The sequence below is a fragment of the Rousettus aegyptiacus genome, unplaced genomic scaffold, assembly GCF_014176215.1.
Source record: "Rousettus aegyptiacus isolate mRouAeg1 unplaced genomic scaffold, mRouAeg1.p scaffold_m13_p_12, whole genome shotgun sequence".
NCBI classification, from domain to species: Eukaryota; Metazoa; Chordata; class Mammalia; order Chiroptera; family Pteropodidae; genus Rousettus; species Rousettus aegyptiacus.
In genome coordinates this window covers 79,128,336-79,156,273 of record NW_023416287.1, presented here as the reverse complement: position 1 = coordinate 79,156,273, position 27,938 = coordinate 79,128,336, and the positions used below count along the sequence as shown (strand labels likewise).

General features: G+C 32.6%; 1 protein-coding gene and 1 pseudogene across 3 annotated transcripts in view; both read right to left on the bottom strand.

Moving 5' to 3' along the window:
* DCC (DCC netrin 1 receptor) overlaps nt 1–27,938 on the bottom strand; it is a 1,187,310-nt gene that overhangs the window by 417,281 nt on the left and 742,091 nt on the right. The window lies entirely within an intron of this gene.
* On the bottom strand, nt 4,121–4,239 carry LOC118610095 (annotated as a pseudogene).

Genomic DNA, 27,938 nt, shown 5'->3' with positions numbered 1-27,938 from the left:
CTTTAGGCAAAATGCTGACACTGCGAAATTCAGTTTCCCTCTCTAGAAATTATTTATATATTATGCACAATTTCAGAGTAGTTCTGACAATAACACTACTTGATGTGTTTAAAGCTCTTTAGAAACTGCAGTAGACGATATCGATGTTCGCTGATGTTGATGTTGCTGTTGTTATTGAACCAGACGGACCTTCACAATATTTTTCATCAATATGGGTTCTCTGGAGCCTATTCGCTGCTGAGTTGTGACGGTCTTTTCCACATTCATTACATACAGTAGATTTTGCTACAGTGTCCCTATAAAACGGGAATCAGATGTCTCTATTCCTCTGGGTAAGTTTCAGGATCACTTCATCTTGCTTTACTGACTCCTGTATGTGGTCAGCCAGAAAAAGGGGAGAACTCAATCATCCCTATGCTTTTTTTAGGGTTTTATGGTCAGTCAACAACCCTATCGGCCTAAGAAAGCCCAGAAAACTGGGCTTTGTATTGAATTAAAAAAAAAATGATTAATAAAGAGTTTCAATTATCACAATCTTTTAGATAAGCTCTGGTGACTGTAAGAGATAAGAAAAATTCTCTTAAGGATAGGATGTTGTTATAGATAGAAACTAGAAAAACCCTTAAAGAGCGTTATATGACTTCTTCAAAATTTCTCCTTAGGAAAGAGTGGATTGAGATAGTGTGGGATGATGATTGCCCAGATGAGTTAATTCAAGCCATTTTGTAAAGTGAAAGGGGATTTTAATAGGATAAAAACGAGTATGATAATGTAAGGGAAAAAAAAAAAAAGCATTGGCCTCAGTGAAGATGTGAAAAGTTGACGTTTCTTCCTCTATAACATAATTTTTAAACTATGGCTAAAAAGATTGAGCCCTTAAAGGGAACATGGATAAAATATAATAATAAAGAACTGTCTTTTGTTATTATAAAAGAAATAAAATGTTGTATTGATATTACAGGTTCTTTGTGCCCCCAGTTTTCTCAATTATGTTTATAAGTTCACATTAAACATAATTACATGTTAATATCTTCATCAACCTTTTATAGTCATTTAATGTACACCCTCCACAGATTGGGGGAGAAGGCTTCAGAGTTTTGAAATCCCTGGATATTACTCAGTTAGTCCCACATGAACCCAATTATAACTGATCACCCTGAAAAGTCATCCTCCAAACTGAGGTGGAACATCTCATGTGATGAGAAAATCACTCCCTAATAACAGAGCTAATTCTAGTTCTAAAATGTTTATAAACATTATGAAGATATGTTCTTATATTAAACAAAAACATTATTTATATCCTGTACTCAGTCTTAATTTATTCTACCAAGAAAGATATATTTTATAATTTAATATTCTCTGATATGGAAGTTATTTTCATATATCATACAATGGTTTTAGCCTATTTAATCTCCAATTCACCTAATTATTTTAACTGTCTCCCAAAGAGCATAGTTTTAATTTCCACCCACTATCCTAGACAAAACATTCTAAATATATTGTGAGGTAACACATCCAAAAGTTTGGCATCAGAATCAGACAGAATCCTACCCTGGAATAGTCATGTCATAATAAGGACTGACATTTTGCTAGTATTGGCAATTAAATCTTCATAGCACAATTCAACCTTATGTGCACTAGTTGTCTGCACCGCAAGTGATAACACATCAGCCTTTACCAATGCATCAAACAGGGAAGGGGCAAGTTAAAAGCCCTGAAACAAATAATACTTTCAATTGATATCAATTTATCACTCTTTCCTTTTAGGTTATATTCATGTATCATTAAATATCCACCCCACTGGTTCATTGTCTTAATTTTTCCTTCAAGGATACCTTGAAAATTTCAGGAGATTTCTAAAGAATTCTCCAGATCTTCCAACCTAGAAATATCATTATAAAATGTCAGATGACTAGTTTTAAATACCTTGATATTCATGAACCTTCATCTGCTCAAGATGATCCCTCAGTAAATAAATATTCACACATCATTCGTTTAATGATATCTTTCCAAAAGTTTGGACCAGACTGAGACCAAACTCATATGTCGTACCTTGATGCTCAAGGCATTTTTAGGAACAAACCTATTCCATAATACTTTAATTTTTTAAATACAAGTTGACTGAGTTCATATACGAGTTATATAAATAAGAACTACATTTAGAGAGGGGAAAAGTCTGTAATGATCATTTCTCCCTAGGTCAACGAAGGTAGGAGATAAAAAGAAGGAGATATGACTGTAAAGTAGTTTTCACTTTTTATATCACAAGCTACAGCAAATTATTGGTGTTATGAACTATGAAAGTCATGCCAAGTTTATATCTATTAAGAAATAATTATAATCCCTTTACACCCTGCAGATAAAATTTTAACATTTAACTTACATATTTCACAGGGCTTACGAAATTTGAATTGGTAATTAGAGTGTTGTTATTACTCAAAAGCTGATCAAAAGACTACAAACCCAACGGAGACCAGTTATTATTGAACAGTTCTTAGTTTAGCCGCCAGAAACTACTGGGTCCCCTTTGCTGAGTCAAACATATGTCTCCCATTCTCTGTGATTCAGTGGACAACACTTCTTTTTATCTTTCCTACTCCTCACTATATCGATGAGCTTTTTGGCCCCTGGGCAGTTTTCCCTTGGCTAACATATGTGAAAAGCATTTGAAAACTGTTAAGAGTTATGTAATTGTATTAATAGTAACTTCACAGACTACTCTTACAGGATGATTTTTTGAAATTTTTGAATGAAAATGTACTTTAAAGGTTACAAAGGAGGCAAACAAAGGACCTGATTTGTTAAAAAGCTTGAATTAGTTTGTACCCCAAAAGTATGACATATTCATTTTTCTTAATTCCCAAGAGTTTTCCCTCGACTAACTAGGTTGATTCACCTCTATTTATATATCTTTTATAAAACACTTCAGAGTAAACTATCTTATGAAAAAAAAAAAAAAGTTAGCCTGTTTCTTTTTTTTAAAACATGATGGGACAAGACAAAAATGATCAATTTTACTTTTAGGATTTTGGGGGAGAGTCTGTCTTCTCCATTCTAAACACGTTTTTGCCTAATTCTTCAGCTTCTCACCAATCAAGTTATGGAATATTTGATTCCACCCACCTAATAACCAAAACATCCTTCATCTCAACTATGATTGACCACAATATATAAATATTTAGACTGAGTTTGTAAGTTAGCAGATATAAACTAATTCTATTAACTAAATGACCAAATGAAATATGGAGCATTAGCAGTCAGGATAGTAAAGGCTGAACCATCCATGTATAACGCTGGATTGCAGATTATATAACTATTGTAAAATCGATCCACACAGAAGTAAGGATTTTCAAGTACCAAATGTTGTGCTAAACTCCAGAGACATTATTGCATTAATGTGTCATAAACTCTAAATTATTATTATTGCACATCAATTTCAAAAAAAAAATCAAAGTATCGGAAAGGACAAATAAGTTGCTGAAAGTCGCTCAGCTGGCAAATGGCAAATACCATTTCAAATAGACTTCTGACCAGCCTTAGGAGAATCTTACAAAGAAACACTTCTTTAGAAACAACCTAGTATTAAAGATTGACCTAGTTTTAAGACTAAATATTCTTAGAAGTATCTGGAAGTCATTATTTCCCAAACGATTTTTTTATGGTTATGTTACAGATTTGTTATAGGCTAGTAAAAACTTCTGTACTGTTCAGTAGTAATTAATGTAGTACATAACTTATTATAAAAATAGAAGGGAAAAAAAGGATAAAAATGATGGAATTTAATGGGATACTTCAAGTGTGAAAAATAAAGATTTATAGAACAGATATATAGTGTTAGCCAGTACAAATAATACCCTCATCGACTATTTTGAACTTTCAGAGTGACACATCAATGAACATGAACTTGAGAAGAGATGTGCTGTCAGTTCTCATGACCTGGAACAGCTAATATAATGTAATACCTCATGTTTTGAATTATTGAATGATTTATAAAAATCTAAGGGGAAAATTTGAAGAAAATATTATATAAGTAATAAATATAAAATACTTTAGCTTGATTATATTTTCACAGAAAAACAAATAACATTTTCTTTATTATTATTATTTTATTTTATTTTTATGTCTACAACACCTGGTCTTCCTAGGTGGTCTCCCAATCAAGTACTAACCAGCCCCGACCCTGCTTAGCTTCCAAGATCAGATGGGATTGGGCTTGTTCAGGGTGGCATGGCCATAGACCACAAACCGTGGCTCCACTGGGGTGCGAACCCAGGACCTTCTGCATGCAAAGAAGGGGTGCTAACTGCTACAGTATGGAACCACATTCAAATAACATTTTCTTATAATTGCAGTAATGCTTTCCTTAAAAATGTTATAAATTCATTTTTACTTTGTTTCATTCATTTAACAGGTTCTTAAAATTTTTTAATGAAAAGCAAGACTCTGAAAACTTGCATATTGTAGCCACTGATATGGTATTTCATGGGATAGGCCTCCAAGAATGTCCTTTTCCTCATTTGCTCTCAAAATTACATTATAGTTGAAGGATTTGTCATTTTTCAGAGAGTACAAAGATGAACAATAAATCTGAGTATTTAAAAGATATGTCTTGATCTTATATTATTTTCTTATATAAACTTTTAATGCTTCTTAGTAGAATAAATACTGTTCTTGTGACAAGCTGTTTAAAAGGTAGATCGTGATTTCTATTAAACCTTATTTCCTTAATTCTGGCAAAGAAAATTAAAATTTTTATACACATTTAAACTCGTTTACTCTTTAGTATTTAACTTACTCTTTAATCTAATATAAATTATCTCATAAAGTAAAATATTGGGATAATACATTTCCTTGTCTGAGTATTTTTTAAAAAAGAATTAAACATATTGTTCAGTTTTTTTTTCATTTTCAGGATTTTTATAGTCATCAAATCTGAATTTCACAAATTGAGCTCACCAGGAAAGACTTATAAATATTCAGCTTATTGAAGATTTTTATGAATCTCTGAATAACAGAGTTGAGAAGTTCTACCAACAGTGCAAAAATAAATCTATATCCTATTGACACATTCTCAATAATACTTTTCACTACAATACTTTTTGAATAAATTTATAGTTTCTAATTCTAACATATTTTCATGATTTTCTGCCGTAATAAATTATGGAAATCTGTTAGAACTAGGAATTATAAATTTGTAATTGTTAATTCTTAGTGCTTACAGCAATCTCAGAAAAAGTAGTATTCTCATTTTTTCTGATAAGAAATGTGAGGCAGAGAGGTATAGCAACTTGTCCAAGTTCATAGAACTAATTAGTAGCAGGTCTGGAATCAAGCCCAGATATTGTGATTCTAGGGATTATGTGTTTAATCTATCTTTTAATAAAAATGTCCAATTTTAGGTTTTACCACTTTTAAAAAACCTGTTATTAAAATTTATATTCATGTTAACTCCTTCATATTTAATTTATTTTCCTAAAAGGATGTTCTCAAATGCATGCATTGCAATAAATAAATAGTTTGAACTAAAAAAGCATTTAGATAAATTTATATGCTGAAATGTATTAATGCAGATATAAAAACAGATTACTCCTACTAATATAACCTGGAAACAGTAAAAAAAATATAGTTTACCCAATATTTTATATGCAACTTAATGACTGAAACCAATTTTGGAAATTGTAGCCCAAAAAATAATTTGATATTACATAAAGTTATGTGTAAGTAAAACCAAGGCTTTTAAATAATGTCCAGATTAAATCAAATGTAGCAAAAATTCTACTGCTTGCTTTTCCAAAAACACTAATTAAGGTTTTCCAGAATTATGCAACATCTGTCAAGTCATCCAAGTTTATTTTCCTTATCAGACCAGCCTAAGACTAGAATTAAGAGTGAAGTGCTTTCTTTTCCTCAATTACAGTAACACCTTCAAGATCATGGTCTGATTAACGTAATCAACTGAATTTCAAAATCAGTCAGTTGAGTTCAGTACTGGGGAATGCGCCGATATATAACCATACACTTTCTTACAGTTTTCTCCATGGAAATCCTTCCTTCAAAGTTTATACACGTCCATTTATTTAGAATAGCTACTGTACATTCAATATTTCCTCTCAGAGAATGCTAGAAGGTGTGTGGTATTTCAGTTTCCACTGTCTCTCTCACTCTCGCTTGACTTCTCAGCTCCCCAGACACACAGTAAAAAAAAAAAAAAAAGATGTAATAATAGTCATTAACAGATACATTTGATTCTCTCTGCGCAAGTATTTACTCACAGGTCATTCACTTCAGTTGCTTTATAGAAAAATCTCTAAATTCATGTTCTGTATTACTGTGTTTTTGGCTTTAGAAGACCTTATAATTTTCAAAGGTTAGAGAGAACACTTCATGCAGTGAGAGGCAGGCGAATGGGCTGAGTATTGCTCCTCTGACTCTTCAGAGACAACTCTCACTTTCTCCACACTCTTCTGTGTGCCCCAGGGGGCTGCTCTTTAGGGACTGTCTCAACAGACTGCCTGTCCCTCAGGCTTCCAGTGTGCTCAGCATTGTGAGGAACTGGCAGGAAGCACAGAAAGGGAGCAAGGTCAGGATGTTTCCTGGTTCCTTCCTTTGCTTCTAAGCCTCAGCTGGTTGGTTATACTTCTCCATCAAAATCTCTTGTCAGACAACCATAGAACTCTCACTCCAGGTTCCATAACCTGGTCATCCCTTTCACTCTGCTGGCTGAGGAATGATAATAAACCTTAAGCTCAGGGGCTCTATACTTTTTCTTGTTCACTAAGTTTCCTCACCCTACCATCTTGAAAAGCAGCCCCTTTATTAACTTCTACTCAATTTCCAGCTAAGGGTGTTAAGACCTTGGCTTAACCACACTCTATAGATTTTGTACCCTTCTAAATGGAAATTCTGTTGTGTTGAAAAGTTTTTTAATACACACACAGTTCAGGTATCTGTTACAGTTTTCTCTTTGCCTCAGCAGCTATTGACAGGTGTTCACCCAAGGCTAATTATATCGCATTAACATTTACACTGAGGGTTAAGTGTGGAGCATACCATATTGATTAAAAATAGTATGTGACCTTTTTTTCTTTGATTATTACTGATTCCAAATAACTTTTTTGTTTAAGTTCAATTTTGATGAAAACCCTCATAGACTTCATCAGTAACACCTCTATTATTTTTATAAATGTTATTTTTAAGTATCTAAAATTCTATTATAAATATTTTAAGCATGATCCATAAAAAATATATTATTTGTTAATAGTTCACTGGTGCTAAAATATGGTTCAATCTTAGAGTTCTAGAAAAATAACAATTTTTTTAAAGGTGGTATTAGAATTGAAGGTCTATGCCAAATTCGAGTTCTGTTTTTGGCACAAACTGAAAATACTTAGCCAGTTTTTGTTTAATTTGAAGTGTTCACATAAGACTATAACTTTCTGGTTTGTCTTAAAAAAGTATGTTTACAAGACATAGTCCACAATTTCATAAGGCAAACTGACTTGGGGCTGGGTAGCAGTTGCATTTCTTAAGCAAAGTGTGAATTAAGCAAATTCCCACAGTCTCCATCATTCCCTGTTTCTTACGAGTCTGATTCAGTTTTAGTTTACCTGCATGTGACCACAATCTGTGTAGTTTGTCACCAGGAAACTTAACTCTCTCAAATATGTTTTTGAAACCCACACTTAATAACTCCTTTTATCTAAACCAGGAGTCAGTAAAGGCTCTTTTCCATAAGGTACCAGACAGGAAATATTTCAGGCTTTGTAGATGTAGGGTCTCTGCTTTGCTGTTGTAGCACAAAAGCAGCCATAAATAATATGTACACAGAAGGGCATGGGTGTAAGTCAATAAAAATTTATTTTTAAAAAATGAGAGTGGTGGGTTCAATTTGACCCACAGGCCTTAGTCTGCCAACTCCTGGTCTAAGTAACTGGAGAATCTGTAATATATTACTGAACAAGATACTATAACATATCCTAGGATTTTCATTTATAGATTTAATGTTTCATGAACAGAAAAGAGGAAGGCTTAAGGATAAGGAAGGTGGCATAGCCCAAGATGAGGCTGGTGTAGATCCCCAAAATAAAGATCCATATAACTGCAGCCATTCTAAGATTCTAAACCAGGGAAAGTAGCTTATGGCAGAGTTTACAGCTTCTTTTTAATTTTTAAGATATAAAAATTCCTGCCTCAGAACTTATTCTCAAATCGGAAGGCTAATTCCAACATCTTCTCTAAAATTAGGAGGTATTGACTTTTAAATGCCAATGAACCATATAGGCAAAAGAGAGAAATTTAGCCTCAATATGAGCTATAAAAGCTGTAGGTTCAAATGGATGTTGAAAAGGCAATGAGTTGTGGGAAAAGATCCTAAATTTTGGAGTCAGCTATTGAACTATTGAATGCTCTCATCTATCTTATTAGTAAAAGTGAGATTTTTTGAAAAAAAAATTGTACTATAGGAAACAGTGATTAATTCTGATTACTATACATTACTAGTTTTCTTGCAGTAAAATTCAGGCATTCAGGGTCTCTTGGTTCAAATTAATCTTGGAGCTCTCCAGGGTTCTGAAGCCTGGTTTGAAAACATCAGTAAGAAGGAATAAGATTAAATGAAAAAATATATATATTGAAAAACACTGTATGAAAAGCAGACAATAATAATTTAGGTATAAAACAAGATGATTTGCACCTATATTATATATAGAAAAGTCCAAATTTAATTATTTTAGTTTTTATCTTGAGCATCTCTAAAATCAAAAATAAAGGACACTATATACTTAATAAGTATATTTTAAATATACACATAATTATAGCACTCATTCATTCATACATATAACATTCAATGACAAATGGTATTTGAGCACATACAATATTTTAGGTATCATATTACTCTGTTCTTTCGTATTTCAGGAAACAAAATGAATTACATGCTACAATAGAAAAAAAAAAAAAGACATGTTCAAGGAAAGTGCCCCAGAGGAAAAGATGTTTAAATTGAGGTATCAAGGATAAACTGAATCAAGCCAAATAAATTTATAGCTGGTAAGGCAGGAATATTCCTTATAGAGAATAAAGAAAAGGTAAACGCACTGGGGGAAAAAAAAAGGAGGCAAAGAAGTTAGCGAAGAATGATTATCCCTTAAAGTCACACTGGGAACAACTAGGCATTCTCGAATACACAGTTTGGCTAAAGCCAATGGAGATGAAAGCGTAATGCACTGTACCCAACACTGTAATGTCAGTATTCATTTCTATGTATATGTTACTTAGCCAAGGGTTGGTATCATTGTGCTTAGGTAGGATAACATATAGATAGCTTTCAATCCCTTGGATATTCTTAAGCAATTTTATTAACACCTGAAGGTCACATTTAACATTAAAGAGCAAGACAGAAATATGTATACATTATTGGAATACAGATTGTGCCTCTGCATGAATAAGTGCTTGTTGCAACCTAAATCCTCTAAATGCAGGGATTAAGAATAGGTAAAGAAATAGATGGAAACATTGTCATGCAGGAATTGCCATGGGGTAACTCAGGCAGCATGCAGCTAAATAGGTCCTATAAGTCTGCACCAGGAACAACTTTGGAGAATCTGCAGTTATGTGGAAAGGAAGTACTAGGATTGTGGGCTTTTTTTTGTTTGTTTTTTTTTTTTTTGTTTTTTAACACTAATTGATGTTATATCTACCAGCAATGATGGATTATTAAGATTTATAACTACTATACTAAACTTTATTATTAAAAAAGTGTGCATGAGAATATGTATATTTTCCTGGGGGAGAGGAGTTAAGCTCCAGTTTTTATCAGTCCTCTATAAGTTTCTGGCCCATAGCTCTAAAGATGCCTTGAATATCATGAATTAAAGTACCAGTTTAAGGTTATTAATTCTACCCAGTAACTACAGATTTAGGATTTAGTATGAATATTAAAGAAATTCACAAACTTTTGAGGTATTATAGATCTGTTTCTAAACTATATTTTGTTAAAATAATTATATAACTGGAGATGAAACCACTGGAAGAAATCCCACTTTAATAAGACTAAAATAGAGTTAGACTCCCTACTTAAATTATGTATTCCTTTTAATGGCAAATTATTAATTTTAATTCTTATTGGAAGCTGTGATACACAAAATGATATATAAATAAAAAAAATTTGCCTGCTATGAACCATAAGAGTAAAGTGAGTATCTGTAAACTCTCTACCTAGCTTAAAAATTAGAACATATCATCACTTTTAAATGCCACATTGTCTTTCATAAAACTTGAGTAAGAACTTCTGTAAACCATTTTTCAAAGTACGCTACTACACAGAGACGTAAAATGTGCCTTTGGCTGAAGATGACTGGCTACTTTTTAGCCTCTCACAGAGGAAATCCTTATCAATCAGCAAACATACTACAGTTAAAAACGTTTACCTTAAATACTTGAGTCAAATATTTAATTGGTGATAAACACATATTAAAGGGCACACATGTGAAGAATCTTTTGAAAACAGTTATTCTTTGCTCATTTCTTCTAAAATTTGATGCAGTTGCAAAAATGTTTGATTTTACTGCATTTTCACTTTTAGTATTTCTCTGGTCTCAGTAAGCCAAATATTCTGACTTCTATTGTATAACTAATCAAATAGAAGAATTAAGTCTTTACTATATATTTTATGCCATTTAGGCAGGTCATGACTTTAAAGAATGTGAGGTAATATTTTACTTACATTATTTCTAGTGGATAATAAGATGGAAATTCACATAAACAGATTTTTGTAGTTTTTGGTCTTATTTAAAAATTTAATAATAATTATTAAAGTTATATAAGTTTTAAAGTTACAGCCAAAGCAAAGATTTTCAAACGAACTTTTCTAACTATAATATCTGATCTACTTTTTCAAAACATGTCCTACTTTGTTCTGTAGGAGTACTGCATCTTTAATAGTGTTTTTAGTAAGAAATGTTTGTCTCTCTGACTGAATAGTGTTTTTAAACACTAAATTGAAATTTGAACAGGTTCTGAACGAAGAACTTATTTACACAAAAGGGGTAGTTTGGCCCCCAAACTCTCAATCTCCTCCATACACTTTCTATGGTAATAGAGCTTGAGGAGATGAAAAAGAGGAAATGTGAATAAATTTGTTTTTTTTTTTTTTTTTGAAAAGGTAGATATTCTGGAGTGAGGTTTTTTTGATTCGATTAATTTAATAATTTTATTATTCAATCATGGACCAAAATTAAACAGTGATAAATTTGACTCTGTGGATTCTTATACTCAATTAATTCTACAAGTTTTGGAAAATTATTCACCACATATTTTCATGTATTTTGGTGAAAGAGACATGCCATAGTAATGTACCAGTTTTTAAGAAATAAGCTAATAGCTATAATACTTCATCTATAGAATAAAATGGAACTTTCTTCACCTGTGACAATACATGGGATTGTTTAAAATGTAGCTTTTAAATCTATTTTAACTTAATATATCTTTCCAAGTAATAATTTTTGGTTTTGTCTGTTATACAATGAAGTAAGTCTCCGTGGATCTCCATTATCGCTGCAGTTACAAAAAGTTACTTAAAAAAAAAAAAACGCTGTAAACAAATGCTTGTTCATAACTTATTCATAACTTGCATGAAAAAATAGATTTATATGAGATAATTTACAAACCATGTCAAGCTTTTCCCCTTTACATATGTACACATCTTAAGTATGATTGTGACATAAGACATGTCTAAGGCCATTGGCAACTGAAGACAACCAAGTTAAGGTTAATTTACATCAGAAAAATGCCAATAAACTTGAGCTGACAGAAATCTGAAATTGTATTTGTACTTGAGAGCCTCAGATTAATCGCATTCATACAAGATAAATGTTTAATTTACTTAAATGAATGAAGCATAGATTCATCCTAAAATTCTCTGACCTAAGGCTTTGGCTATCAGGCAGATCAGATAGATTCAATTTTCTTTCATACTTAGGGTTCACTAAATACAATTTCATAAATGAATCCAAAATCAGTTATGGAATAACTGTGCTAAACTTACTATCATCAATCATCCTGGAAATCAGAAAAATTATAAAGAAGAGAAATCTAGTAATACTTTAAAATCTGAGTATTTTGGCATTCCTTCTATCTTTTATCAAATTTCTAAGGGTGTTGAAAGGGTGATAATTTTACCTTTGAAGATTCCTTCCTTTAGTGGAGTATAAGTTATATCCTAAGTTTTATTATTTCAAAAAAAAAAAAGGTACTTAAAATATAATCAATGAGGTAATGTTTTTATTTCCTAAGAAATTCCATTAAATGGAGAACTGAGATCCTCCACAATACAGCTTTCACTAGAAAGTAGTTTCTGTGCTACCTTCATTTGGTTTCCCAAGCATTTCCTCTTTCCAACAGATGCTAATGCAGCACCTCAGCCTTTCGTTTAAAAAATCTTTGGAATTCCACACTCAAATCCAATGATCTCTTTTCCAGAATCTAAGAACACATTAATTACCCTTTTTGTATGTGCCTTCCTGCATCTTCTGTTTATATTCCATAATGTTAATGTATTTGAAAGTAGAGAAACATTCTACATAATGTACCTACATCTTAAGAGCATAAAAATTAACCATAGTTTCCAAAGAACTGCTTACACTTCAGATACATACTTAAGAAATTGCAATGGCTGACCTGCTAATAAGCAAGTGATTCATCTCATTCATTACAAAGGTCTAAATGTAGAGTGACTCACAATAGACCAGCTGTTTTGGTCATATAATCATTATATTCAGAACATCCAGTATAAAAATAATCCATTTAAGGACAGGTTCTCTGAAGTTACTCTTCCTAGATTTGAGGTACAGCTCCAGGACTCTTTAAGATTAAACTATAGTATCTATCTACTCTATTAATGTTGCAATAAGGAGCAGTGAAATGGTCCATATAATAGTACCTGGTACAGTCTTGGCACATATAAGTACGTATGATTCCTGCTGGTTTAGTTATTACAGATTTCACCATTTTTTCAAATGCAGTAACTCAATTACAAAGGTAAACACTACATACAGTAAATTCTGATTTGTAAACTTTCTTTCTTTCCCTATGGTATTAGCAGAGTCTGTAAGCTTTGCTAGAAAGTGTGCTTTGTGACAAAAACAATTCTTAAGAAACTTATGGATAAGAGGTTTATAGAAAATAAGTACAGTCAGGCTGAAGAGGAATTAGATGTCAAGGCCCATGTGTTAGTATAAGCAATACTCATAAAAATCTTCTATTTTTTTCTACGTAGCAATAATCAATAATACAATGTTTCTTTTTATTTCTTAAGGTATAGTTTAAATTTGGTAAAATGTACAAAGCTTAACTGGATAGCTTGATTGATATTTATGTGTGTATATTTGTGTATATTTATGCATGTATACATATAGTCTACCAAAATCAAGATATAAAGCATTTCCATTCACCTAAACTTTCATTGTGTTCCTTTTTCAGTTAAAACTTGGGCCCCAGACATAATCTCTATTTTGACTTCTATCATGATCAGCAGATTGGCCTTTTCTTGATCTTCATATGAATAGATTCATACAGTATATGCCCCTTTGGTTTCTTTTTCTCAAAATAATGTATGTGAAATTTATCCACACTGCAGTGTATGGCAGTTTATACATTCTTTTTTATTGTTCAGTATTCTATCGTTTGGCTCTAACATAATTTGTTTATTTATTTTCCTGCTTATGCAAAATTGGGTTGTTTCCAGTTTGTGTTATTTTTTTTCACTATTTATTTGTTTGTTTATTTTTAATTGAAGAAATAATTTAAGTTTTTCCCTTCATGAATCTCCCTCCTCCCTCCTACCTTCTGGTAACCGCTCGGTTTTGTGCTACTATGAATAAAGCTGCTGTGATATGAATTTTGTGCATGTACACACTCATATCTTCTGAATATATGCCTAGAAGCAAAATTGCTGAGCCACAAGGAAAGCATATGTCTATGAAAAACTGTCAAATAGCTTTCCAAAGTGATAGTTTCATGTTTGTATTTCCACCAACAATGTGAAAGTATACCAGTTGTTCCACATCCTTATCAACACTTTGTATTGTCAGTCTTTTTAATATTAAGTATTCTGGTGGGTATGTAAAGGTATTTCATTGCTGTTTAATTTGCATTTCCATGACTAATGATGTTGAGCAGTTTTCTAGATTTTTTTCTCCTTAATCACAACAACAATGGAATTTATATTATTTTTTTTACTTTTTAAAAATTATACACACACATTCATTATAATATGAGTATATGATATATTCAAAGACTGAGTAAATCCATCACATATATCAATATGAAAAATATGTGAAAAAGAAGAAATATTGTGGTAAAAAAATTAAGATAGAGTTCATGAGATTAATGAGTACAAAAAGAGGGTTTAATCTATTACTATTTAGCTGCAGAATGTCTTTAATTCAAATTAATCTGAATTTTGCCCTAAACATATGCAATTAGAAAAGGCATGTCTTGATAAAAAATGCTTTTATATAATAATTTTACCTCAATTTTCCAATTTTTCCATTTCTATACTTTATTATGAATAAAATTTCATTAAAGAATTTTTAAAGAACTCATTCTTAGTCTTTAGCCATGCAAGCCTTATTTTTGAACTGAGAACAGAACTCTCTTTGCAAAATTAAAAAATATATACCTCCTTGAGAAATAAGATTAAAATACTGACTTTAGATATGAGGAAAATATAATCAAAGCTGAAAACCTATAAAGGATAGTTTGTTTGTAGAAAATAAATATTTTAAGTATTGAAATACACGGTAGATGTTCAAAAATTAATTTAAAACAATTGTTTCCAAATAGAATGTTTAAGAATGGCTTTCATGCAAGTATCTCTGAGTATCATAATATTCGCTTCTTTCAACAGATTGCAATCTATTGAAATAATTTACCATCAACAATTCATACATTAAGTAAACTATTATTTATATACTCATACATGATTTCAGTCAGAGTATTAACAAAATGAGTTAGGGATACTTGTTTAAAGAGTAGTTTCCTCAACATATTTAATATGTAGTGTGAATTTAATACTACTATGACTCATTTAATTGAATTTATATTTTTAATATAAGTACAGCTATTTAATAGCAGATTTGAACATACCCTGAGGGATAATCAGGCAAGTTTTCTTTGAAACCGGTAGAGCTGTATCCTAATATTGTTTAATAAACTTCTCCTCTTTAGTTTCATTACTAAATCATTTAGTTAACAAATCAAATGTGAAGTAGCCATTCAAAAACAAAACCTACTTTTAATTCTAATCTTTGTGTTGCCAATTTCCAAAAATAATGTTTGCCATTTATCACAAAAGAAAAAATTCTGATTTGCACAATAGTATACTACCAAGAGAAAAATTCAGAGAAAACCATTCATGGTTTCCTAAACTCTTTCCTATTCCTATTTATTTTATAATTAATATAAAGTTTAATTTTATGTTTAAAACTTCTGGTATGTGTCTATTTATGAATATATCTCTCTTGGATAATAAATCTGACATTAAAATTTACAACAAATATCGCATTGCTGACATTGCAAATTTTGTGCATATTTATATAGGCAATTACAATAAAGAATTAATACACAACTTTTTTTTCTACTACAGTCTTATATTCTAAAATAACTTTGATAAAATATTAACATTACTTGTTTCTAAATATTAACCATGGGCTATGATGACTATTACTATATTCAAAGTGAACTGGTCATTTACTGAATTTCTCTTCGTTAGATACTTATTTTTTCTGTTGTCCTATTACAATTTCCAGGGTAAAGGTCACATATTTATTTGCTTTGTATTATTTGTTTTATCTAGAATAGATAATATACTATAAATATTTTAAATAATCGCTTAGGGTGTGTATATATATATATATATATATATATATATATATATATATATACCTGTGTGTGTGTATATATATATATATATATGCATATACACACACACACACACACATACAAACACATACCTAAATATAACATTATATAATTATTTAACATATTAAATTAAACATATTAGGATATATATTATACATATGTAAACATATATTATGTACCTTAAATATAAATAATATACATATTGCCATTTTAAATAATATAGCATTATTTATCATTATATATTATTCTTTAAACATTATTACAGTGGTCTGAGAGTAATACTATTTAATGAGTGACTGATCATATTTGACAAAGAATTCTGGCTTAGACTAAAATCTGAATATGCAAATAAACATTGGGTGTGTTTCAAACTTGGCAAGATTAATTCTTTTGACTAATGACAAAGATAAGAAAGAAAAACAGTGTATTATATTCTATTAGGATGTCTAATAGCCAAAGCGATTTTAGATTAGATTAATTAGAAAAGCGTGGGCATCTTAATTATATCACTGTAGAAACAAAGCAATATCAACTTACTATTCTCAATCATGACAACAGATCAAATTAGACAGGATATTTTGTTTCAGAAGATTTACACAAACAGATCATGGCATGAAAGAAGCTTGGGAATGAATTAGATTTTTCCAAAGATTAATTACAACATTAACTAAACAAAACCAGTAAGAGAGAGGCAAAATCACAGGAGTGGGTCTAATCAATTTTGAGTGAATTTAAAGTTGTAATATTTGATGGTTTTAAAAACATCTGCCACATGAATTTCCCAGAGTTACTTCTGCTGCTTCATTGTCAATCTGAATCCAATACATGATTAGACCAATGACAATACCTTTGACTCTGAAAGTCAACAGTCCAGATATTTTGACTGAGTTAACCTATGGGTGATGCATATTGGGAAGATAAACTTTTAACATTGGGTGTCCAGTTCAGAGCATAAGAAAATATGATTGCTTTTTTAAATTTCAAAATTATCTAGCCAGGTACTTTGAATAAAACCTAATCAAACTAAATCTAACTACATTAAATGCCCAAACCTAACTAAATGCCAAAAAGTTTGATTTCATCTTGCTACAAATACATGCAAAGAACAGACTGACTCTACCATCCAAGACCTGTAAAATGAAGAATTGTTCATAGGTTCAAATCTCTAACATGTTCTAAAAGAAATCACCTAACTACCAAATCTGAATTTAGAAATTTTTAAGATTTTTTAATTTGACTTTCTCTCTTTCTGACTTTTACCCATAAATCAGAAGCCACCAGCACCATCCCTAACCGCACAATCAACATAAAGGATAGACTGTTTTGGTGTCTTATGGGAACCATCACATTAACAATCTCTAGCCTCCAATGTTGATGCCAGGAACAATTTAATACAGTGACTGAGGATTCTGGACTTTGAGAAATATCCAATTTTTATGCTATAATAATCATATTTAATTTGAAAAAAAATGGGTTTAAAGAATCACAGAATAGTAAAAAAAAAAAAAATCAATACATTTACAGAACACCCTTTAGCATCATGTGTATTTTTCAGGCTGAGTTATAAATAATAAGAAAAACAGATTTTGGTACATGGGCTTAAAAATATGGTCAATCAGATAAAGATAATTTCATCCCCTCTAGTACCAAAAATTATGTGAGGTGATAGGAATCTAGAACGGCCAAGGGATTATTAATGAGAACTACAGAATTCTACTCCCAGTATCCTAACCTACATGTTCTGATCTAACTTTTCCAGGTCTGTCAAAGCTCCTTCTGTAATATAATTCTGAATTTGAAGGTTAGGAAAATGGATGTGAGTTCTAATATACACCAATTATAATTATTATTTCTTGTATTACTGATTCAAACAGAGAACTCATGTATCACCTGTTCATTTAAGAAATACTAGTGTTAGTATCACTTTCACTTTCTCCTTATATCAAAGTTGGTACTATTTCTTTAGTACTAACAGAGAGTTCATTGAAAAATTTCTTCTAAATTTCTTACAAATTTGCTAACAGCTGTAAGTAAAAGCGTATTGATCTATTCATCCATTTATTTACAAATATTTATTATGTAATAATGGCATACTCCAGAAATGCAGATAATGCCAATAAAATGGTTAATTTTTTAAAATGTTACAAAGCTTAAAATAGTTCACACTTATGCAACAATTATTGCCAATTTAATTAATAAGGATATATTTTAAACCTGGAGAATTCTCTTAGAACGAATGTTTTATATTGCAAGTACTCATTATGTTGAATGGGAAAGATTTCTAATTACTTCCGCTATAAAACCTATTCTCTTTTGAAAATAGATAAATACTATCAGGCAGAAGTATATCCCAGAGCAATGCAAATGGTTAAAGGTTTCAGTTTCCAAACCCTTCCTTGGAAGCAAATTAAGCAGAAATTACTGAGATATCAATACAAGTGTAATTAAGTAGAATAAATACTAATGATCAATAGTAAAATGGTCCATGGGTCAGTGAAATAACTAAGCAAAGTGGTAGCTATCAATAAACATGAAAATGTGATCTAAGTCAACAGAATGCAATAGGCTAGCAGAGCCCCTTTAACCAAGGAATTCAAAGCGCTGCCAAAAAGTTAATATGTATTATAGCCTGATTTCTTGGATGCAAATTCTTAAAACATTTCTATGTATGTGATTCAGATGCATTCTTTAAATAATATTATGCACAGATTCCGGTGCTACTTAATATTTTCAATGTTAGAATAGTAACATCTATGTCATCTTAATATATCTTTAGGTGAATTTGGTTCAAGTAATTATTTAATGATCTCAGTCTGAGTTCCTAGATCTGGGGGGTCTATTGGTCAAAATCACCTGCATTTGCATTGTCCAAAGGAGGTTTCTGAATCAGAAAACTGAATGAGAATGATTTTAAATCAATCACAAGCCCCCCAGTTGGCCATGGTCCCCAACATTCACTATTCTATAACACTGGGCACTTTCTGATACTATTCATGTTCATTTTCTGGCTCTGCAAGCATTTGAATTTGCAAATTTTGAACTTAAATTTTGCCATATTAAAAACAATTAATTACTAGACACATATTTATATTGATTAGTATACATAATATAATATATAGTAAATATTTTATAACACATATATTCAGAAAAAAATTATGGGAGGTTTAGTTTCTATTCTCAAGCCTTGAACTTGCCTCTGACTCTTGGAATGTTTGACTTAAAATGATAGTTGATGATCTTGATCCAAAATTAGGTTTCTCTCCCTTATAAACACAGTTGCTACATCAGCTCTTATTTTGTTCCAGACAATATAATTTGATGGATTTCTTCTATAAATCGTCTGATTTTTCCAAGTAATGGAGCTCTCCATGGAGTTGGTAGTTCAAAGGAAACTAATTCTATTTGGAGTTTGACTGTTCATTTAATTGGCTGACACCCATGCCCAAACTTACCATAAATTTATTATGAAATTTATCAATGTCAACTTGGGTTTCTCTACAAGTAACCACTTCTCCCTTAATTATCATAGCCATTAAAATTCACCCTCAGTGCTTTTCCAAATCGAAGTCTCTATACTTAAGTTCCATAATGTTAAATGCAACTAATTTTGGTTTATATATAAAGCTTGGAGAGCAAACGAACAACTTAATCACTTGCTTTATTTCAGCTAGAAATTTTGTTTTGTTTTGCTTTTTGTGTGTATGTGTTTTGTTGTTGTTTTTGTTGCTGTTTTTAAATCTCTGTGGCATTCCTACAGAGGTGGTCCATCATCTACTTAGATTCAGCCTATAGTGATTAATAAGTTTCAGTTGAATACACCATTTCTGATGGATTATCACATGATGTAAAGCAATCTCTTCGGAGCCTATGGTCATTATCATGTGTAGGAAGAGGAGGTTGCAAAACATCATGACCTTGTCACGCCCTGTTGGAAGTGGATCAGCTGCAGCTATTTATTGACAGGACTCAAGACTTAAGTGCTTTACTCACCAGAACTGACAAGGTCAGAGCAGCTCACAGGTAATAATGAAACCAATTCAAACAGATGTGCTTACACGGTGGCTTGACATCTGTCTTTGCTTGCTCCTGGCTTATATAAATGATCAGCCTCTATATAAGTCAAAACTAACAATGTACCATGCCATAATTTCATTTTATCAAACTATTTTCAATATCAGCAAAGAGTTTTGCATTCATCTGGAGTTCTTGGATTCAATGTTACAGATAAATATACATGCTTACCTCTAAGTTCATGCGTTCCTGTGAAATATCTGTATCTTAAAAACGAGCTGAGCCAGTGGCTCCATCTGGCCAGGGAGCTCAGTTGGCAGGTCTGCCTGGCTTGGATCCCTGGCCAGTGATCTGCACCGAATGTAGAGTCTGTTGTACAGAACTGCCTGGGCAGGGGAGCAAACTCCATCCAGGTGCAATGGCTGAGTATAACCTCCACTCTCACCTACCAAGGAAGCTTAGACAAAGAACCCTAGCAGCTATGGAGCCCATTCTATAGCTTCACTTGGGCAGGGAGCCAAGTCAGCATCCCTGCCCAACTATTAAGTATAGCCTCTGGCCCTATATAACCAGGGAGCCTGAATAGAGACCTTGGACAGCCTTGGAGCCCAACCTGCAGCCCTACCTTGCAGCAGAGCCCAGCCCATGATCCTATAAATTTGCTGAACACAGCCTGTGGCCTTGCCCAGGCAAGAAGCCTAGACAGTGACTCCTCTGACTCGGGGAGCATAGCCTGCAGCCCGGCCTGATCACAGAACACAGCCAAAGGCCCTGCCCTACCGTGAGGTTCTACCTGTGAACTCATCTGAACATGAAATGCAGCCAGTGGCACATCCTGTTGGGGAGCACAGCTTGAGACCCCAACTGACCAAGAGCAATTGTGGACCACAGCCTGTAGCCCAACCAGTGTCACCACACTGCAAGGGAACACAGCCTGTGACCTTGTCTTACAGTTGGGCTCTGAAGTCAGAGCCCAACTTAATAACATAAACATAAACTCATTTAAAATGAAAAAACATTTGTCAAAGAAGATATTTAAATGGCGAACAGGCACATGAAAAGGGATTCTACACTACTAATCATCAGAGAAGTGCAAATCAAAGCCACAGTAAGGTATCACCTCATGCCTGTTAAATGGCTGTTAACAAAAAAACAAAAACAAAAACAAAAACAAAAACAAAAACCAGAGACAAGTGCTGGTATAGATGTGAAGAAAAACAAACCCTTGTACACTATTGGTGGGAATGTAAGTCGGTGCAGGTACAATAGTAAACGGTATAGAGGTTCCTCAAAAAATAGAACTACCATATGATCCGGTAATTCCATTTCTGGGTACATATCTGAAGGGAATGAAATCACTATCTCAAAGAGATATCTGCACTCCCATGATCATGCAGCATTATTTACAATAGCCGAGTTATGGAAACAACCTAAATGTTCACCAATGGATGAATGACTAAAGAAAATGTGATATACATAATGAAATATTATTCAGCCATAAAAAAGAAAAACTCTTTCCACTTGCGACGACATGGATGAACCTCGAGGACATTATGCTAAATGAAATAAGCCAGACAGAGAAAGAATACGTGGTATGGTCTGACTTATATGTAGATTTTCAAAAAATTGAACTCATAGAAACAGAGATCTAGGCGGTTGTTGGAGGTAGAGGGGAGAGGGGCAGAGGGAATGCATTAAGTTGGTCAAAGGATATTGACTTTCAGTTTTAAGATGTGTAAGTTCCAGAGATACAATGTACTGCATAGTGACTGTAGTTAACCTTGTATTGTATATTGGAAAGTTGCCAAGAGATCAGATCTTAAAAGTTCTCACAATAAATAAACAAACAAACAAATAAATAAAGATGGCAACTATGTGGGGTGATGGATGTGTTAACTAACGTTATTGTGGTAATCATTTTACAATATATATAACTATCAAATGATAATATTGTATACCTTAAACATATACAATGTTATATGTAAATTTTATATCAATAAAGGTGGAAAACTTAAAAATAAAAATATTATAACAAAGTCATTTATCTTTTGTTGGTCCTTCCATTTTTGCCACTATTTTTCATTATCCTAGGCTGTATTTTCATTGGTTAAAATTTACATCCTTGCCTTATATTTAGCATCGACCCAGAGGACAGAAATCCATTTGAATCGAGCATCGCCGTGCCTAAGGAGAATTACTCTTTACTCCAATTAATCAATCTATATAGAAGACACCAAACTAGATACTTTGAATCTGATTCACATCATTTGATGATCTCATTTTAGAACGTTGAGAAGACAACTTACTTGTTCATCATTAGACAGAGATGGTTTGTATTTTCGTTGCTGTTTATGTCAGCACAAGTAGTTGGAAGTCGACATAAGAACATACAGAACATGCGCATAAAAAAATGCTATGGCTACTATTTTTACATAATGCCTGAAGGAATGTGTATGTAGGCTGATAAAATGCCAGAACTACGATCAAAGATAAGCCTGTCTGAGCGCTCCTGCCTGACTTCATGCTTGTCTTACCCAGTATACTGGATTCTTTTTTAATAAAATGCCAGTATAGAGGAAGATTTCATGGGAATTCCACTGATCTGTTTATAAATTTCAACACTGACAGTACACTGGGCTTTGTTAATGAGGGTAGACCTGGGAGAAATTATAAATGAAACAAACTTATTACATGTTATGTGCATATTAATATCCATCACATCCAAATGGTTATTAGGGTGAGTAAACAAAAATCAATTATATACAGTAAGTAAAGGTTCTTTATAGGTAAATATCTTTCAAACACAGCCTCTGTCATTCATAATTAAAAACTTAATGAAAGTGGTATCCAAGTAGGAAAACTTGGAGATAACTGGTATAGTTAAATTACAGTTAAAAGTTGAAAAAGGAGAAATGAATTATTCCTAAAAAATATTCCAGTGTCTATGATACATCTGAGAAGGGGTTAATATCCAAAATATATAAAGAATTCATACAACTCAATAACAACAACAACAACAACAACAACAAACAAACAATCCAATTAAAAATGGGCAGAAGACCCGAACTGATATTTATCCGAAGAGGAAATGCAGAGAGCCAATAGACATATATAAAGATGCTTAAGATCACTAATCATCTGAGAACTGAAACTTAAAACCACAATGAGATATCACTCATATCTATCAAAATGGCTATCCTCAATAAATCAACAAACAACAAGTATTGGCGAGGATGTGGAGAAAAGGGAACCCTCATACACTGTTGGTGGGACTGAAAATTGGTACAGTCACTATGGAAAACAGTCTGGAGGTTCCTCGAGAAATCATAAATTGATCTACCTTCTGACCAAGCATTTGCACTTCTGGATATTCACCTGAAGAAAACTAAAACACTAATTTGTAAAGATTTATGTATCCCTATGTTCACAGCAACAATATTCATAATAGCCAAGATATGAAGCAACCTAAAATGCCCATCAACAGATGATTAGATAAAGAAGTTATGGTCTATATATACAATGGAATATTACTTAGCCATACAAAATAAATCCTATCATTTGCAATGACGTGGGTGGACCTAGAGGTTACTCTGCTGAGCGAAATAAGTCAGATAGAGAAAAATACATATCATATAATTTCAGTTACATGTGGAATCTAAGGAACGAAAGAACAAACTAATTGAAAGCAGCCTCACAAATATAGAGCACAATCTGGTGACTACCAGAGAGAAATGGGTGAAGAGTTAAAGAAGTACAAATTAGTAGTTGAGAGATGCTCACGGGGATGAGGAATACGGCATAGGGAATGCAGTCAGCAGTAATGTAATAGCTATGTGTAGAGCCAGAGGGCTGATGAGTAATTGGGGGGATCATTTCATAAACTATATAAATATCTATAAATGTACTGTATACTTGAACTAATAATAAAATGCTTAAAAAATATTCCAGTGTCAATAGAATCATATTCCACAATTAGATAATTGTTTCAGTCATTTGTTAGTGGACATACTGTGAAATAGAAACTTCTCTAATGTGCTTTTCCGCTAATTTGCTTGAAGGAAGAGCAATCAGATCATGCACACATAGGCATTTGCTGGCAGATGTAAAGGGAATTATACTTAATGAAAGGAAAATATAAAGTAGACCTTGAGGATAAAAAAGTAAATATGCAACACAGACCACTTCACCTTATAAATGTCTAAATTAGAAGTGGTATTGTTGGGTGGAGAGTACACTGGGGTCTGCCATAACATTTTCTATACTCTGTTGCATTTTTCAGATCTTTTGTAATTATGAAAGAAATATATACTTAAAAAATGATTCTGTCACCCACAGAACTGGCTTAAATAGACTATGACAAACTGAATAAATAATTTCTAGCTACCTCAAAAATACTAACCAAACTCACTTTGGGAAACACACACATAATCAGTTAATTTATTAAGATTAACAGACAAATGTTATCTATCTGAAAATAGATCATCTTCCAAAGCTAACCTATATGTGAAACTACAGAGGACCAAGATCCTTTGAAAATGTGATAAAAGCTTTATATAAAAAGTTTTATCCAAAACTTTTGGATGAAAATATCATACATATATTTTCAAAGGCTTCACAATCCTCTAAACAGTAGGCTCCTTAAAACAGCACTTAAAAGTTAGTCAAACACACTTTCAAACATTTTATGTCAAATCATTTCATTTCTGTACAACACAATGGACGGTTAGTTCCATTTTATGTATGAAGAAACTGAGGCTCAATAAGGTTGTGACATTTCCAAGTAGTGATAAATAATTGAGCCAAATATCAATTCAAGATGGACATCAAATTCCTAGTCTTTACCAGTATACTCCATTATGTCTCAAAAGGTCTGCTTTACAAACCCCATTTGAATTCTGTTTTAACGTAATCATCAACATTCTATATTTCTGATATTAGGACACACATCAATGATGTTTATATATAATTTATATATAATGTTGGTCTGTCTAGAAAAAAAAAGGAAGAATAGAAGAAAGAAAGAACAGAAAAAAGGAAGGGAAGGAGGGAAAGAGAAATGAAGAGAGGACGGTTTCTATATATCTATTTAAATAAAATATATGTATGTAATGTTTATATGTACAAGAATTAAAACTGAGGTAAGTATAACTTGTGGAGTTTTGAGTAATACAAACATTGGAGTGAAGCCAGATACTGAATAGGTTTAACATAAACACTAATAACTCATGAATGTCTGGCAGGAGATGAGTATCAGAGATTGTGTGTATGTTTTGCAAGTGTTCTCTTATGGATGATTGTTGCGATTCTTCTCTTCTAATTTTCAAAGCCATTCATGACTGAAAAACCTCTTCCCCACCTTAGACCATCACCATATACTGAGCCTGAAGCCCAATGTCTGTAATACGCACAGAGAGAGAGAGACAGAAGCCTTAGAGATGGCCACTCTCTTAGTTCTCTTTCTGAGAAAACAAAGGAGAATATGCAAAGGAGAATGTGTGCCATCTCCAAGCACTTGATAGCGTTCATTATTAGTTGAGAATGTATGGAAACCACTGAGAGATCATAAAGAATGCAAGCGTATGGTGAAAGAGGGTAGCATTTCACCCATTTTCCTCTGTCTGGGGAGTTCCACCAAAACTTCTCTCTCTTCGGGTCTATCATGAACTCTACCACTGACACCAGAGCAATATTACTGGGCTCAGCATGTATTATAGACGCAAGAGGAAGGCATCTCTTAGTTTAACAGTATTTTCAATATTCAGGTATTGAATAGTTTGCTTTGAATAATCTATTATTTAATTAAAGAATAAGTTCTTCCAGCATTTTAATTCGTTATCTAAGGTCTGAGCACCTCGAGGCCGAGTTGCTGAGCAAACGGGAGAGGAAGACGCAGAGGGAAGCATGGCCTGTCACCCCCTGCACCTGCACCCTGAACAGCTCCCTTAGACCTGGTCTGGTCACGATCAGGTCATACAGCTTTGTTTTCAGCATATACCAAATTTCTTTTCTCTAAAGCTATGTACTCATGGCTCCTACCAAACACAAGATATGTCCTAAGGGCAGAGTTTATTTTCTCTGTAGAGAGGCCTTGACAGGCAGACTCTCTATGTGTTGGTGAAATACAAAGAAATAAACAAAGAAAACTGACCAGTTCTATCCCTAGCTTTTCTAAAGTCCATGTGTTGATACAATTCCTCACTGAAGAGCCATTGAGTCTTGCTAATGAACATATCAAGGCGAATCTACCCCTCTGCCCTCCCAACCTCTCCCATTTGGCTTTTCAAGGCTAATGTTGCTTCAAAAAATAAATACTTTTTAAACATGTGTCATGTGCTGCTTATCAAGTAAAACAAAACAAAAAAAAAGATGTAATTAAAGAAATAATGAGCAAACTTGTGGTGTTTAATCAGAAATGACATGATTTTGAATCTTACCAAAAACCAAAAGTAATGGGTCTACTGTGAATTACTTGCTCATCTCTGATAGTCACAGTTACTTTGCCTATGACAATCAAAAGCTGCCTGATATTTTCAAATGGCTAGAAGAGCTATATTAGCCATATCATTAGTCAGTTCTGCCAACTCTAGACAGTAAGTGTTAATAAACTAACTGCATCTCAGAAAAGTCTACTCCTCATTTTTTCTATTCGGGGTATAATACTGTGAAATTGAATATTTTTTAATTGTGTTTCTCATGTGGTAAAGACTAGCATTTATTTGTGTGTGTGTGTGTGTGTGTGTGTGTGTGTGTGAGTGACTAGTTATTTTCTCAGGTTGTGATAGAGTTTTTGAACAATACAAGTTAATTAAATTACAGAAAAAAAACTCAAGCTGTTGTATTAGGTGACCAGGATGAGTTTCACACTCAGATGGACAATATCAGGAAAAATAACTAAAGAAAAATTAAGATTAAAGGAGGACATTTTATAGATATCACCCAGATAAAACTCGTCAAGTCTGAATTATAGTATACTCTACCTCATAGCTTTTGTCTACAAAACAAACAAACAAAAAATACATGTATATGAGTTATTTCAAATAGGGTAGGGAAATTTATCAGTGTAACATAGTCAAACAAGAAATAATTTCTTATAGGTTAGAGATAGTACTAAAAGGTCACCAAAAGAAAAAGGTTACATTTCAAATGCAAAATGTGATTCATTGTTCTCAAACATTGCTACTCAATCATGCAAAATCTGAGATCTGGAAGGTAAAAGTCTGGAGAAGGTTATGAACATTTTTACTTTTACCCATCTTAGGAAAACGATTGGTCATGATGAGTCATAAGAAAGATGGTGGCAGCTTTTTCCCTGAAAATTTGTAATTGGAGAACTGACAACCCCTTTATATTCATAAAGGTCAGATCTAGACTTAAAGTACTATTATAAAACCTTCTGTTAACTTTCCTATAAAAATAGAGATCCTTGTTTAACTTTATTTAAGGAACCTCTTTGTAGTCTAGTTCAACTTCCTTATATAATATCCAAAGTCATGAAAACTTCAAAGGTACAAGAGTGGTCAATAAGGCTGGTCTAAACCAAGAACAGGCTGGTACATATTTTCGACTATTTTCATTGGGGGTTTGGGAGGCAAAAGCCATCTTCAGTAGCATTTGCTAATTTCCTTGGTGCTATTGCTTTATAGGTAAAACCATGAGGTTTTTGAACACAGAGATAAAAATTCAAAAAAATATTTCGTTGTTCTAAAAAAGGAAACGGGTTTTTGAAATGGTTCAATTAAACTACTGTAGGGCTTTCACTGAACGAATCAGAATGAGCTGGGAAAATCAGACCCATTGCATTTAGTCTCTTCACACTCAGCAACACTGAAGGCCCACTATACATGCAAAGTGCAAAACTATGGTTGAGTTTAATTATTTCAAAGACAGCTGTCTAAACAATTCACATAATTTGTTTCCGAACCCCTTTTACTCTCTGATGATGAAATTGATTTCTTTTTCAATTGTTCTTTGTTTATTATGGTTAGTATTTGTTTCCTGACAAAATTTTAATC